At 36.3% G+C, this 15,832-nt stretch overlaps 1 protein-coding gene and 1 pseudogene across 2 annotated transcripts in view; one reads left to right on the plus strand and one right to left on the minus strand.

The window, feature by feature from the left end:
- GALNT13 (polypeptide N-acetylgalactosaminyltransferase 13) overlaps window positions 1-15,832 on the plus strand; it is a 489,696-nt gene that overhangs the window by 154,874 nt on the left and 318,990 nt on the right. The window lies entirely within an intron of this gene.
- On the minus strand, window positions 5,227-6,199 carry LOC133771714 (L-lactate dehydrogenase B chain-like; annotated as a pseudogene).

Consider the following 15,832-nt stretch of genomic DNA (forward strand, 5'->3'; position numbering starts at 1 on the left):
AAAAAAATCCATAACCTTTGTATACAAAGAAAATGCTATGGCTGAGAAAGTACTTTTTTTTGACAGGCAGTGTGGATAGTGAGAGACAGAGAGAAAGGTCTTCCTTTTTGCCATTGGTTCACCCTCCAATGGTCCCTGCGGCCAGCGCATCGTGCTGATCCGAAGCCAGGAGCCAGGTGCTTCTCCTGGTCTCCCATGCGGGTGCAGGGCCCAGGGACTTGGGCCATCCTCCACTGCCTTCCCGGGCCATAGCAGAGAGCTGGCCTGGAAGAGGGGCAACCGGGATAGAATCCGGCGCCCCGACTGGGACTAGAACCCGGTGTGCCGGCACAGCAAAGTGGAGGATTAGCCTGTTAAGCCACGGCGCTGGCCCTGAGAAAGTACTTTTAAGATCAATCTCATTAACAGTAGCTACAGAAAAAAATTAATTACCTTGGAGTATATTTAACCAACAAGGTGAAAGAGCTCTATGATAATGTTTACAAAACATTAATGAAAAAAATAGAATAAGAAATGAAAAAAATGCTCCATGTTCATGGATTGAAAGAATTAATATCATCAAAATATCCATAGTGCCAAAAACAATTTATAGAATCAGTATAATCCCAATCAAACACCAAATGAATCCATGAATCTTCAACCAACTTACCTTTGACAAAGGATCTAAAATCAGTTCCTGGAGCAATGACAGTCTCATCAACAAATGGTGCTGGGAAAACTGGATCTCCATGTACAAAAGTATGAAACAAGACCCCTACCTTACCCCTTATAAAAAATCAACTTAAAATGGATAAAGGATCTAAATCTACGACCTGATACCATCAGTGGGGAAACTGCAAAACTTCTTGGAAAAGACCCTGGAAGCAAAGGCAATTAAACAAAAAATTGACAAATGGGATTACATCAAGCTGAAAGCTTCTGCACTGCAAAAGAAACATTCAGCCAAGTAAAGAGGGAACTCACAGAATGGGAGAGAATATTCACAAACTATACAACTGATAGAGGATTAATATCAAGAATCTATATAGCAGGGTGGGTGCCACAACATAGCGGCATCCATATGGGCGCCAGTTCAAGACCTGGCTGCTCCACTTCTAATCCAGCTCTTTGCTGTGGCCTGGGAAAATAGTAGAAGATGCCCGAGATCGTTGGGCCCCTGCACCCACATGGGACGACCCAGAGGAAGCTCCTGACTCCTGGCTTTGGATCAGCGCAACTCCAGCCATTGCAGCCAATTGGAGAGTGAACAAGCAAGTGGAAGACCTCTCTCTCTCTCTCTCTGTCTCTGTCTCTGTCTCTGTCTCTCTGCCTTTCCTTCTCTCTGACTTTCAAATAAATAAATGCATCTTTAAAAAATTAAAAGAAGAATCTATAAAGAGCTCAAGAAACTCAACAACAATGAAACAAACAATCCAGTTAAGAAATAGGCAAAGGACTTGAACAGGCATTTTTTCAAAAGATAAAATTCAACTGGCCAACAGAGACATGAAAAACATGCTCAGGATCACAGACCATCAGGGAAATGCAAATCAAAACCACAATGAGGTTTCACTTCACCTCAATTAGAATGGCTCTCATGCAGAAATCAGGAAACAATAAATGCTGGTAAGGATGTGCAGAAAAAGGTACCCTAAATGCTGTTGGTGGGAATGTAAACTAGTATAGCCATTGTTGAAGACAGGATGGAGATAAGGATACTTCAGAATCCTGAAAATAGTTCTACCCTATGACCCAGCCATTCCACTGCTGGGAATTTATCCAAAGGAAATGAAATCAGCATACAGAAGGGTTATCTGTGTGCCTGTGTTCTGCAGCTCAGCTCCCAGTAGCTCAGATATGGAATTAACCTAGATGTCCATCAAATGGTAACTGGATAAAGAAATTGCATATACAATATGGAATACTACTCAGCTGTAAATAGAATGAAATCTTGTCTTTTCAACAAAAATGGGTGCAACTGGAAACCATTATACTTAATCAAATAAACCAGTTCCATGAAGAAAAATACCTTGTGTTTTCCCTGATCTGTGGTAACTAATAGAGTACCCAAAAGGTAATCTATAGGAGTGAAATTGACATTTTGAGATTTGATGATTGTTTATAGCCCTTGTCTCCGCTATTGAGGAATTTTTTTTTCCATTTGTTGAGCTCTTTACTTAATGTAGGGTCAATCTTTTGAATTTAAAGTAAACTGCAAATAAATCATTGTAAAAATATGAGAGGAGATGGTATAGGAAGGAGGATGATGAGTGGGAGCGTGGATGGGAGGGAGAAGAAGGTGGGAAGTATCACTGTGTTCCTGAATCTGTATACATGAAATATATGAAATTTGCATACCTTGAATATAATTTTAAAAAAGAATAAAAAAACAGATCTTAAGATAAAACTGTAAAGAATTACATGGGAGAGACTATTGTTTATGTTCAGACTAGGAGCACTGTGTTATTTTATATTGGTGGCTTCTCTAGGTGATTAAACACTCGCCATATGCCCTTGATCTTATGCTGTAACAAAAAAATTCCTTAATAAAAGCAAGGTTTAGTCAAGAAAAGCTAGGATTTGTTTGACAATAATCTATATAGCTCTGATGAATTTTAAGAAAGTGCATTTACTTTAAGATATACTTTACTGATGGTTGAGCATTGTGTTGATTTTTCTGACAGCATTTACATTTTAGAATTAGTATATGCCTTTGGCACACTCAATAATTGCTTATTAAATGAATATTGACTTAGAGCTTTCATATTTTGGTGGTTGAGTTCCTAAAATATTTGGATACTTAAAGGGAAGACTGTGTATAACTGATATCTGAAATTTTGATGGCTTGTTTATATTATTTAGTTAGCACATTCAATTTTATTCTTTTGTCTATTCAATGAAGATATCTTTTATTATAAAACATTATTAGTATCCTGGTTCTTTTTATTAGTATTAACTAACAGAAAATGTCCAGAAGCAATGAAAATCTCAAAACTCAGTATAAATTAATGATGAATGGTAAGATTTATAGTAACTGTGAGTAAATACAAAGATCAGTAGCTGGTTTCTACAGATGGCCAATAAAATGTTGGAATGCCCGAAACATAAACATAAGGGGTGACAGTAGGAGGCAGGTAGTGATTAGATATTTGATTGCTGAGGTTAGCTGTTAGTTTGGTTAGAACATTGTACATTTTTTTCTTCTAGTGAAAATTTTCTACATGGAAATATAATTGTTAAAATGCTTTGTTTCACATTCTTGTGCCTGCTGCAACATATTTATATCAATATTGATGTCCTGAAGTTTTAGCTACGGCTTCTGAAAGAATATCTGATTAAGGAATAAAGTAATAGGTCATAGGAAATCTAGGCTTTTTACTTGACATTAAAATTGAAGGTTTATATAATTTCAGTTTTCTGAATTTACTGATAAAATATATAAGCTTCTTATAGATACCTCTGATCATTCTGAAATGCAAAACTTACTTTATTTGCATCATGATATTTTAAGTATTATAAACCAGGAATATTTAACACTTTTTCAGGTCATATATTCTGATGAACATAAAAATAAAAAAAATTCAATTTACCTTCATAACTCTATTCCTTGTTCTGTACTGTCCTAAATTATCCTATATAGTTTATGTATATCCTCCAGTTTTGCTGACCAAACTCACCGAAGTACATGCATTTATACTACAGCTTACAATAGTATGTTCCATGAAGCATGGCGCTATGAATATCAAGTAAAAGAGCAAAGCATGTCTGCCATTTGAACTTTATCCATATTTTGGCCATTAGAATTCCCATTTAGTAATATTCTCTTCTTGCTAATACTTTGCCATTGAGACTCATGAATGAGAAGGTCAGGAGGTGATTACTATATAGAAGTGGCACCTTAAACAACAATGCCAGGTGACAGTGCAGTGTCTTGAGGAAGGAAAATCAGTGATTTTCAAACTGTGCTGCATATGCCCCAAGATGCTTCACTGAAGTGGAAAATAATTTTTTTGATTCCTCGTTTTTTTTGCCCTACTTAAAATTTCTATCTTTGGTTTAGAGTAAGATATGTGTAAATTATTAATAAGTAAACATAATTTGTTAGATTTATATGTATATTTTACAATTGATTGAAGTATATTACTAAAAAGAAAATGTTGGAGACTTTTAGGAAAATATATTACAGAGTAAAGTAGTAGGCAATTCGTGGAAATGTCGGTTTACATTGTAATTATAGTGATTTAACTGTAGATTGTGTCTTTTAAATGAGGAATCCATTACATCTCCCTCAACCCTTGCAAAACCCTTTTAATAGCAGGAAACTGCACACTTCAAGAAAGTAGCTGAGGCAAGTCCAATGCTATGACTTTCTGCAAGGCAGTCAGTAGAATTCGGACATAAATGGGTGGCTGTGCATTGGGCTTGGTACTCAGAGGATAAATCATTTGTATTCTGAGACCTCCAGTGGATAGGACTGAGGGGGTAATTTTATGAATTATATATTCTTTATGTAAATAACATAGCTCTATGTATAGGGCTGCCTGATTGAGACTAGCCTTTGGTTTGGGGACAGAGCTACCCTATGACTTCTCTACAAGAAGGGATCAAGGGAGTAAATGATCTGATCTTTTTGTCCTACCACCCATATTCCTATTGGTTCCTCCTGTTGGCCAAACCCAGTGTAAAACTAGAGAAGAAACTTGGATGTAGGCCAAGTTAGCCTCCTGGGGTGTACTTTGGGAAAGAAAAGTGTGTTTAGGAGAGCAGATGGAAAATTTACAATGTTCTACTCCTTTAAGCTTCTTAGCATCTGTTCTTTTCCAGATGAAAAATAAGTGTCCAATATAGAAGAGAACCATGCATCCCATCAGCTATCATATTCTTGTGAATTGGTATCAGTTTAGTCATATTTTCAAACAGAATCTAGGATGTTAGCAAATGTGAGTGTTCTTCCTATAAGGTAACCAGAAAAAAGTAGGGGAGGCTGCCTTTTTAAAACTAACCTATTCTAATAACTGATTATACTTCAAAAATGGCTCATATTGTGAGTATAAATTAAGCATGGGCTTTGATTCTATGAGTCTACATTCTCACACTATGGAAGATAAAACCAAACTAATTTAAATATGCATGGATGAAGGCTACCGACCCATTGTTAATTGCATTGTAATTTAATTTTTTCTTGCAACCTAGAATTTTCTAGTCCAGGGTCTTTCTGATTTTTTTCTGGTTATCACTCAGGGAATGTTAAATTTTCTTGAGCTCAGCTACATTATGCTTCTGCTTTTGGCCAATTAGTCTCCAACCAATTAGAATACACGGAAGAATCAGAAAGACTTCATTATTAATACCATACAACCAATTCACTATTATAGACACTGGATAAACCCTGTACAGATTTTTCAATATGAATTTATTGAGATTAGCCACACTTAATCCAGTAGACTGGTTGATATGTCCTTTTAGCATGATGGCTTCCTAAGCATTTCAACCACTATGTTATGTACTTCCTTCCAATTCTCATTATCATTTTCTGGATTCAATTTGTGGAGAGAAACATCTGCCATGCTCACTTGACTTTAAACAGCCACAGTTAAGTTACCATGTTCTTACAGCATCTAGCCTTGGCAGCTTCTGGGATGGATGTCAGGTTCTTGATCCGTAAGACAGAAACATCCAGAAGAATCCAGAATACACCCACTTCCAATCATATGCATGTGGGTAATCAACCTAGTTTCAAGATAACATTTGTAATAATGTAAACTGGGCTTGAATCCACAATTATGATACAATCAAAACTGCATTTGATGATCTGAGGATATTTGGGTTTAAGACATTAACATTTAAGAAAATTAACATTTTCCTACACCAGACTGAAGCATTCCTCTCCTCTTCCCCCACTGTTTTGCTGAATGACTCCTGTAGTTACCACCACAATTTTAAAAATGGTAGTCATAGAGTAATATTAATATGCCACAGTTTTAGTTGTCTAAAGAGATGAGCTCCGATGCTGCATATCCATCATTGCTCCTTTGAGCAAGACGACATCTACAAGGGCAAGCTCATCAGGCAGATTTTCCCAGCAAATTCTGATAGCAGATACCATACCAACTTGTCCAACACCTACTACAGTGACTTTTTTGATTTCCTGTTCTGCTGCAGTCAGCACAAAGAAATTTCCAAATGATTGGCACTGTACACAGAAGTCTGTTGAGAACATTACAATAGTTATGTAAACAGGAATTCTTAATTAACATAAAATATAGGTCCTATAGTCCCCACTTATGTAGCTAATCTGAGCTCTTGGATGAGAATTATAAATTCTTTATGTCACACATTTTCAAATTGTCCTCTAATCTCTGCCAGTAGCCAGTGTATATTTTATGTTCTACTTGGTGGTATGGTCCCATTATTTAAGCTTTTGATTGGCCCTGCCTTTACCAGTGTGCTCTATAATTCTGTTACTCAGCCTGTTGGAGAAACAAAGTGTTCCAGAGAAACCTCTGGGATCCAGAAATAATTTTTTTCTTTTTAAGTTTTATTTTTTTATCTGAAAGAGTTACAAAGAGAGAGGGAGAGACAGAGATCTTCCATCTACTGGCTCATTCCTGAGATGGTTGCAACTGCCTAGGGCTGGGCCTGGCCAAAGCCAGGAGCCATGTGCATCTTCCAGGTCTCTCACATGGGGAATAGGGGCCCAGGGACTTAGACCATCTTCTGCTGCTTTTCCCATGCCATCAGCAGGGAATTGGATCAAAAGTGGAGCAGCCGGGACATGAACCTGCACCCATATGGGATACTGGCACAATGCCAGCCTCAGAAATAGTTTTGTTTAGCCCCATATAAGGCAATAATGTAATTTCCTATTGGAAAATAAAATCAATCAACTCACCCAATATTGTGAATGAGTTTGATAGTTTGAGAATCTCATAGTGGCCAGAGGGAAGATTCAATTTCCAATTTAACTGTCACTATTGTATTATCTTGTGGAAACATTTTTCCCCCTTGAAACAAGTGTCCTTCTCATCATAAAGTCCAGAATTACAGAGACTGAAAGCAAATAGTCCTTAGTGAGCTGCTTGGTAAAAGAGACATTTCTCGCTCCCTTGTTTTGCTCCTGGACCTACGCATTCTATATATAGAAGAGATAACACCATACGTCAGGTATTAGTTTAAGATATATAAAATCCTGTGAAGCACAGTACACAAGTTTTTGTTTCAAAATGGGAGCTATAACAATATATTTTCAGATTATTTCCATCTATCATGTCAGCTTCTTCCATATGTGGGGGCATGAGATTAGTAGATTTTTGCATGAGCCCTGTCATGTTTGTTTTTCTGCAAGTTATTTCCCCTGGAGTGAGGCAAGTTTGTTATTACACAAGACCAGTGAGGATTTTGCAAGTCTGAAAATTCTGCTTCTGACAGAACTGTAACCAGAGAAAGCAAATTCCAGAATCTGGATCTCCCTGTGAGAAGATGTTTTCCCCTACAGTGATCAAAGGGGTCCAATTGAATCAGCCTGCCAGATGGTCAAGAATGGTTCCCTGTGAATTGCTATGTGTTATTTTGAATTTTGGCAAGTTGATAAGCCATAACCATAACAACCACAGTGAAAAGTTCATGTTGACTGCCTCATGCATCACCTTTATCTGAGTTGTCCTGGACTCTCCATCCCTCTCCCACTGAACAAGGGCTGAGTTAACTGAAAGAGAAAAGATTAAAAGCTATAGGAAGTATAATTTTGTCTGATTATTGAGAGGCATACCTGTAGTGGTAGACCTCTTTGGAAGATTAAATGAGGCATGGATATCCATCCTATGTGCCTGTTTCAAAAAGAACTCTCACACTTTCCTCTTACTCAGTATTGTTCTGTGGAACACCTTCACCAGCTGTCCATCCTGGTAGTGACTGCTTATTGATCAGGTTAGATTCTTACTGCAAGCCATCTCTAATTTTCAGTGTTCACTGAAATTTCTCTTCTGAATTTCTGCCTGGCGAGAAGATTTCTTTTCAGGCACTGCCTTTCAGGACTGTCACTGAAGAGAGTTGTGAATAAGCAACTTCTAGCAGATGCTGGCTTTCTGATTTACTTTAGGTTTGCAATTTTTGCTCCTTCATTAACCAGTGATAGGCTCTTCCTATGAAATAATAGTGTGGATAAAAGATATCAGCAACCTTGCCAAGAGGTTAGACATACAAATAAATGCCTCACCCTCATTCACCTCCTGTCCATTAATTCATTGCAGTGCTTTAACAACCAGGAGTCAAAGGGCAAAGGATCCTGGTTCATGTATATATAGAGATCAGGTGCCAGAACCTAGTACACAGAACAGACTGACACAGTGACAAGTCACATTGGGAAGCTAAACCAAAGACCTTCAATACAAGTGCCATTGACAATCTCACAGTCCTGCAGGAGATTTAGTTTTATATTGTTAGATTCTTTGGGATGGTTGTTACGATTTGCTCTGTGCCCACACTCCATTTAATTGCAGACTTTATGAAGCTTTTTATTTTTTAAATTCAGGCATGAACTCCTACTGACTAATAATTCTACTTGTCTCATCTATTGTGTGACAACTATTAATAAATTTAGAGAATTATTAGATATTTTATATAACTTCATAACAAATAAAATGATGCATTTAAAATTAAATTTAGGTTATAGAGCCATTTCCATAACTAGAATTTTAATCAGTGAATGTGCTATTTTCCTCTTGGCAAAGTGGGTGTATTTTTGCAAACTTGGTGAATCCTGTCTATGATGATATATTGAATACTGAGAGCTTATCATGTCTACATTGTGAATGTTGGATTATGTAAAGGGCTTGTTTAGGGTTCCCATTGTTCCCCTTGAGATGTCCTTTTCCAAAGGGCTTCTCAGACCTTCCTGCAGCCAAAATTAGTGCTTTTGTTTCCAGAGAATTCTTGTATTTTTTCAAGGGTTTTTTTTTTTTTTTTTTTTTTTGGCATTGTGGATAGAGATGGGGAGGATGAGATTTTCTATTTAAAACTAAAACTAATAGTCCCACTAGTATAATTGCAACAATGAAGTCTTTTAAAATTCATATTCTTAAAGGATTAATTTCATATTTTAGCATTATTGAACACTTTCAAATGTGGCCCAGTTTTTTTTTTTTCCCCTCAGGGAAAATTTCTAACTGTAAAATCTGCCAACTCTGCCAGTTAGTCTCTTCATTGTACATAAGCACAGTGCAGCCTTAATGGATGTGTAGAAACATTGTTTTATAAAGATGATTGTGAAAGGAAAGATAAAATAGTTTTATGCTAATATATGACCTTACTTTTTCCTAAAAAGGACATAGTGGCTTTGAACTTTTCCTTGTTGACTTACTAAATGTTTTCTCTTATCTCTAAATTGAAATGTTTTTCCTGTGAGGTAGTTTCCTTCGATAGCAAACTGTAATCTGTTGTGGATACTCTTCTCTACCTGTGTGGAAACTTGAGTACATTAAGAAGGTTTCATTCCTTCAGGAACTGCACCGGACTCCAATACCTTCTTTTTAATACCCTGGAATCTACTGACTTCACTTTGTACTTGTCATTGTAAAAGCTGGCTTATATGCACATTCATGAAGCAAGATTTGTGGTTAATATGTAGCTAATAGTACCCTACTGGGTAATGTTGGCATGATTTAGAAAATACAGATGGCTCAAAAGAAATAATGTAAAATGTACTCCTGCTGGCCTTAATTTATGGCATATGCACATATATATATATATATATATATATATACATGTATTTACCTCTACATATTTATTTCATCTATATATACATATATTTATATATGTATATTTCATCTATATATTTCTTTTTTATAAAGATGGTCTTATTCAATGTCAGTACTTTATGATCTTTTTTTAACTTAAAATACCATGACAACTTCTACATCATTAAACATTCCTATATGGCAAAATTTTTTATTGAATAATTTTCTTATATGGATATTTTAAATGAATGTAGCATTTACTGTATATAAATATATATGTGGAGGAGACAGTATCTACATTCACATTGTATGCATGTACAAACATGTATAACTAAAATACCTTATATATATATATATATATATATATATATGTACATTTTGGGGTAGATCTCTATTTCTTACTTTAGAATAATTTTGTTAAGGAATTTCCGAGTTATTACTCATGAGCTATTTTTCCTTTTCATGTATTGAATATTACAGGAAACTGATATGGGCATCTGTTTTAGCATGAATGGGCATCTATTTTAGTACATATGGGCATTGGTATATAACATTCCATCTAATCAGTACTGTGAAATTATTTAAATGCTTTAAGGAGAAATTATGAACAAGAAACGTAGAGTAAGTGGTTGATGATTGTGTGGCTAAGAGGTGACGATATTGCAACAGTTATAATTGTGTTGAGGTGATATTGAGAATCATTTTTGTTGTAGTTATACAAAACATTGTTTTCATTAAAAGTTACTATTGGGGATTGAAACAAATTATTCAACTATTTTTTTTACATGATGATTTCTTTAACACCCTTTATTTAAATGGTTATTTCTATAACTATCTGTATATTCAGTAAATGCTGCACAATTGTGTCATATCTACAAAAAAACTGTAATCACTAAAATTATGCTATAGAGAAATATTTATGCTAAGATCTTACTTTTGGTTTGACTAAACCCCATTAAGGCCATAGAATCCAGATATTGTGTGAAACTGTGTGTAAAAATTTTTTGAGATGTTGTTGGTGTATATAAATTCATTTATGATCTATATACTTATATTAATCTCAGCCCAAATATTAAATACTAGTGAAAGCAAAATATTTAAAATATTATGTCTTTATTTTTTAACCACCACAACAGATGGTGTTCTATATCACTTAGATGGGAAAACTCACTTTGAGAACTTCAGTTTGTTCAATTTCTTTTTATTTATATAATTATTTATATAATTATTTGAAAGGCAGAGTGACAGAGAGAGAAGAAGAGAAACAGAGATTTTTTTTCATCTACTCATTTATTCCCCAAAAGCACCAATCAGCTTGTGCTGAGCCAGGCCAAAGCTGTGAGCCAGGAACTCCATCTGGGTATTCCATGTGAATGGCATGATGGGCCATCATCTGCCTATTACCAGGTGCATTAGCAGGAAGCTGGATCAGAAGACAGAGTTGCCAGCAATTGAGTCAGGCACTCCAAAATGAGATGTGGGACTCCTGAGTGTCAGTTTACCAGCTGCTCCAGAAAGGCCCCCCAGGACCCCTGTTAATTTTAATTGCTACCATATTTGATAGTACAGCCAGAATATCTCAATATTTCCTTCCACCTTTTTATAAATATTTATTTATTTATTAAAAAGGCAGAGTTACAGAGAGGCAGAGGCAGAGAGAAAGAGGTCTGCCATCTGCTGGTTCACTGCCCAGATGGCTGCAATGGCTGGAGCTGTGCCGATCTGAAGCCAGGAGCCACGAGCCACTTCTGGGTCTCCCTCATGGGTGCAGGGGCCCACAGAAATGGGCCATCTTCTCCTGCTTTCCCAGGCCATTGCAGAGAGCTGGATCAGAAGTAGAGCAGCCAGGACTGGAACCAATGCCCAATATGGGAAGCTGGCACTCCGGTAGAGGCTTTGCCTGCTATACCACAGCACTGGCCCCTCCTACTTTTAAAAATTTTATCCACTATTGAATCATCAGTGCCAGGAACTGTGCTGAGTCAAAGTTGAGACAGAGTGTGTTGGCAAGGATCAAATACTATAAGGGGAATGCACAAACAGCATTAACAGAAATAACACTGCCAGGTATAACATATCTAAAATGCCAACGGTATAGCAAAATACAGTGGCTGTTTTGTTTTACTTTTTCATTTAAGTTATGCAAAAGCAACACTATTGAGGAAGTGGCTCTCCTGTAACAGAGAATTAAGATACCCAGGGTACTGTCAGCATGGCTGCAGATGTTGCTGTGGCCTGGGAGAATACATGGAGATTTACAACAAAGGTTTCATGAGCCAGACCTGAGATTGACACATATCATTTTTATCCACAGTTCAAGACCATACTAAATGACTTGGAGGGCTAGGAAATGTTATATAGCTATGTATCCAGGAGGAAGAGAAAATAGGTTGGTTTAATAGTTAGACTGCCTGCCATGACACATAAATATGTGGTTGTATTGCAGTGATATAAAGGATATACTGGGATAAAGTAAAGGAGCTATAAAATCATAGAGATGGAGAATTATTGCCTTAATATGAAGTCTTTACAGGTAAACAGGGCTTTCTTAGGTGATCATAGACGGAAGGAACTTCCTAGCAAATGGAGTAAAATACTGAAAGTCAAAGAGGTTAGGGAAAAGTAATCAAAATACAACATAGCATTCTGTGATTTCTCCATTAAATTTCAACCACCTTTTCAAAGCACATTATTAGTCACATTTGGAAAGATATATAACATATGGAAGAATATTAATAACATATTCATAGTGGAGAATGAAAACAAAATCAATGTTCAACAGAAAATTATTTGTTAAATATGTCATAGTACATCTAGGTTTTGGCATATTGTTTAGCCATTGCATAGGAGTTGAGAATTCATGTACTTATGGGAAGGATTTCCAAATCTACTTTTTAAATGATTAAAACTTGAGTATACACCAGGATGTTAAGTAAAATGATAAAGTTTAGCATGTGTTAATGACCCCATTTTAAACACATAAGTATATTTATGTGTAGCTTATTGTTGACTATTCATTCAAACAATAGTTTCATTGAATTTTTTTTTTTTTTTTTTTTTTTTTTTTTTTTTTTTTAGTGCTATGCTCTCTAAATTCCTTCTTTGGTTCTTTCAAAGAAGCATTCAATGTTAGTATTTATCATCAAAAGATTATTTTTTTAATTTAACAGTAAATGAAGAATAAGATTGTGTATCATTGTTCTCTTGGTTTTGTGGATGATCTCTCACTTTCTTAGCTAGCTGATGGAAACGCTGCCTTATTGATTATCTAATAGGTGACAACTTTGGGGGAAACAGTCACTAATGTCTGCTGGACTTGGTTCAGTCACGGCTTGCTGTTTGCAATTATCATGTTGAATAAAAATCCAGTTACTGAAATGTAATAGCCTTAAATGAATATACTGCATATGGACATCTTAAAAACATGAATAGCCAGTGCCGGGGCTCAACAGGCTAATCTTCCACCTAGTGGCGCTGGCAAAACGGGTTCTAGTCCCGGTCGGGGCGCTGGATTCTGTCCCAACCAGGCCCTCTTCCAGGCCAGCTCTCTGCTATGGCCCAGGAATGCAGTGGAAGATGGCCCAAGTGCTTGGGCCCTGCACCCCATGGGAGACCAGGATAAGCACCTGGCTCCTGCCTTCGGATCAGCGCGGTGCGCTGGCCGCAGTGCGCCGGCCGCGGTGGCCATTGGAGGGTGAACCAACAGTAAAGGAAGACCTTTCTCTCTGTCTCTCTCTCTCACTGTCCACTCTGCCTGTCAAAAAAAAAAAAGAAAAGAAAAAGAAAAACATGAATAAAAAGCTTATTGTCAGATGTGTCAAATTTATGAATTTTGTATACAGTTCCTTTTTCATGGAATGGTTACTGAATTGCTACTCATTTATACATTAAACAGAACAAATGTGGTTGTTGAATTTTTCAGTGCAAAATGAATTTCTACTGTTTAAAACTTTGTTAATCTGAATTGAAAAAAGCAACAATGGATCAGCAGGAGAGAAGGCACTCACATTTATTAATGGTCTAGTTCATGGACAGCAGACAAAGAATGAAACTCAAGGAAAGGTGGAAAACTCAAAGGAAATGATGCTTATATACCCTCTTCATAAGGGAGAAAAAAGTGAGACCTGTAGGCACTTTTAGAGGATAAATAAATTATTTTGAGGGAAGACAAATGGGCCTGAAGTACAAACACTAGCCTGGTACAAGTCACCTGTACTGTGGTTATGTGGTTAACCTCATTCTTTATTCATGTAAATTAATCTCTGGAGACTTAAAGGTAGATAAGGGGGGCCCTGTGCTTTGGTAGGGAAAGAGAGGCAAGATATATAGGGGAGAGGTCAAAATGCTTTTTTTTTCTTTTTTAGTTGACATAATTCACACCAAAGTATTACTTTTGGAGTATTATTTTATGAGCCCCAAGAAATTTGTAGGTGATACCTAACATTGATATTTAAAGGTCATTATCACTTATAAGAGGAATGGGCCAAAGCAAGTGAATTGATATACTCTTCGACATGCAAAGGAGTTCTAGCTTTATAATCCATCATAAGGTGAAAGTATGTTGAAAATACATTTGATGCGTCTAACATGCTGAAAGTTGTAGCACACTGTAGTATGGGTTGTTTTTCCTTTAGATTGTGTGGCTGTCTGGGAGCTGCACCTTGCAGCTACTGCTCAGCATCCTGAGGGGTATTGAGTCACATATGATTGCTAGTTCCAGAACAGTTCAAAATGCAAAATTTAGAGTATGGTTTCAACTGAATATGTATCACTTTTGCACCAGCATAAAGTCAAAAAGGCATGTCAAACAATCATATGTCTGCTTGGATTTCCTTTTTGTTTTGTGTTGTTTTTTTAATGAATTACCCTTGATAAACTCATGACTATGAGCATGGCCCAGCGAGTTCTGAGTGGAGGATAAAGAGGTTTTGATAGTAGAGGGATGGTGTCAGCCATTAGTGTCATTTCTTGACTCCACTAAACAATACATTCTCAATTGACAACACAAAGAGCATAATTTTAAGTAAACTGTTTACTGGTAATAACATATGAGTATTTAAAGATGAGACTGACTAAAAGTCAAGGTATCTAATTTATTATGATTGTCAAATTGGAATGAATCAAATTGAAAGGAGAGCTGCAGTGTTAATGAGAAGAAATATTTTAAAGGCAAAAATACAGAAGTCAACAATTTATTAATCCGAGGATGAGAATACAATTTGAAAGAGATTTTTGGAAAGCATCACACAGAATGAAATTTAGATATTCTTTCAATGTTATGCTCTTACCAATATGCATTATATATTACCATGTTCCTTAACAGAATAAATCATTACTTAAAAGTTAGCTTATTTTTATCACTTCAAGCTTTTTTTTCTATATATTGACTGGCCCGTTTTCTTTTTTTCAAATAGGCAGTGTTCCTTGTTAATGGGGTAATCTGCCAATAAGAAAATATTCATAATGTCATGTACATTAACAAATAATGTAATTCATGTGTAATGTTCTTTTTGGTAGATTAATTGTTTTGTTATATTTTAATAGTCCTCTTTTTTAAACACTTTTGTAAACTAAAGGAAAATGGGAGAGAAACAGTGGAGATGGGAGAGGGAAGAGAGGAGAGCGAGAGGGAGGGGGGAGAGAGGTAGAATCAATCATCCATCCTCTTGTTCACTCCCCAAATGGCTGTGTGGCTGTTGCTGCTGCAGTCTGTACTCAGGAGCCTGGAAATCCATCCAGGTCTCCCATATGGGTTGCAGGGGCCCAAATAGTTGAGTCACCCTCTGCTAGAAACTTGGATTCAACACTGGAATGGATATATGAAACCAAACTTAGAAAAATAACACTTGTCTCCCAGTACATTTCCTAAATAATTCCTAATCACTGTGCTGCCATTTCCTAGTCACTGTGCTACCATTTTTTGCCCCTAACCTAAGACCTTTTGTCATATTTACACAATTATCCTTGTTGCTGTAAAACCGTATGTAAGCTTTTTGACCTAACAGCTTTTCTAGGTCTTCATTTCTCTTTTAAAGACTCTCATGTACACCTAATAAGTAAAAGTTGTATGATTTTTTTCTTGTTTATATGACTTATGTCAGTTTAATTTGTACATTATC

The sequence above is a fragment of the Lepus europaeus genome, chromosome 1 (genome assembly GCF_033115175.1).
Source record: "Lepus europaeus isolate LE1 chromosome 1, mLepTim1.pri, whole genome shotgun sequence".
Classification (NCBI taxonomy): domain Eukaryota; kingdom Metazoa; phylum Chordata; class Mammalia; order Lagomorpha; family Leporidae; genus Lepus; species Lepus europaeus.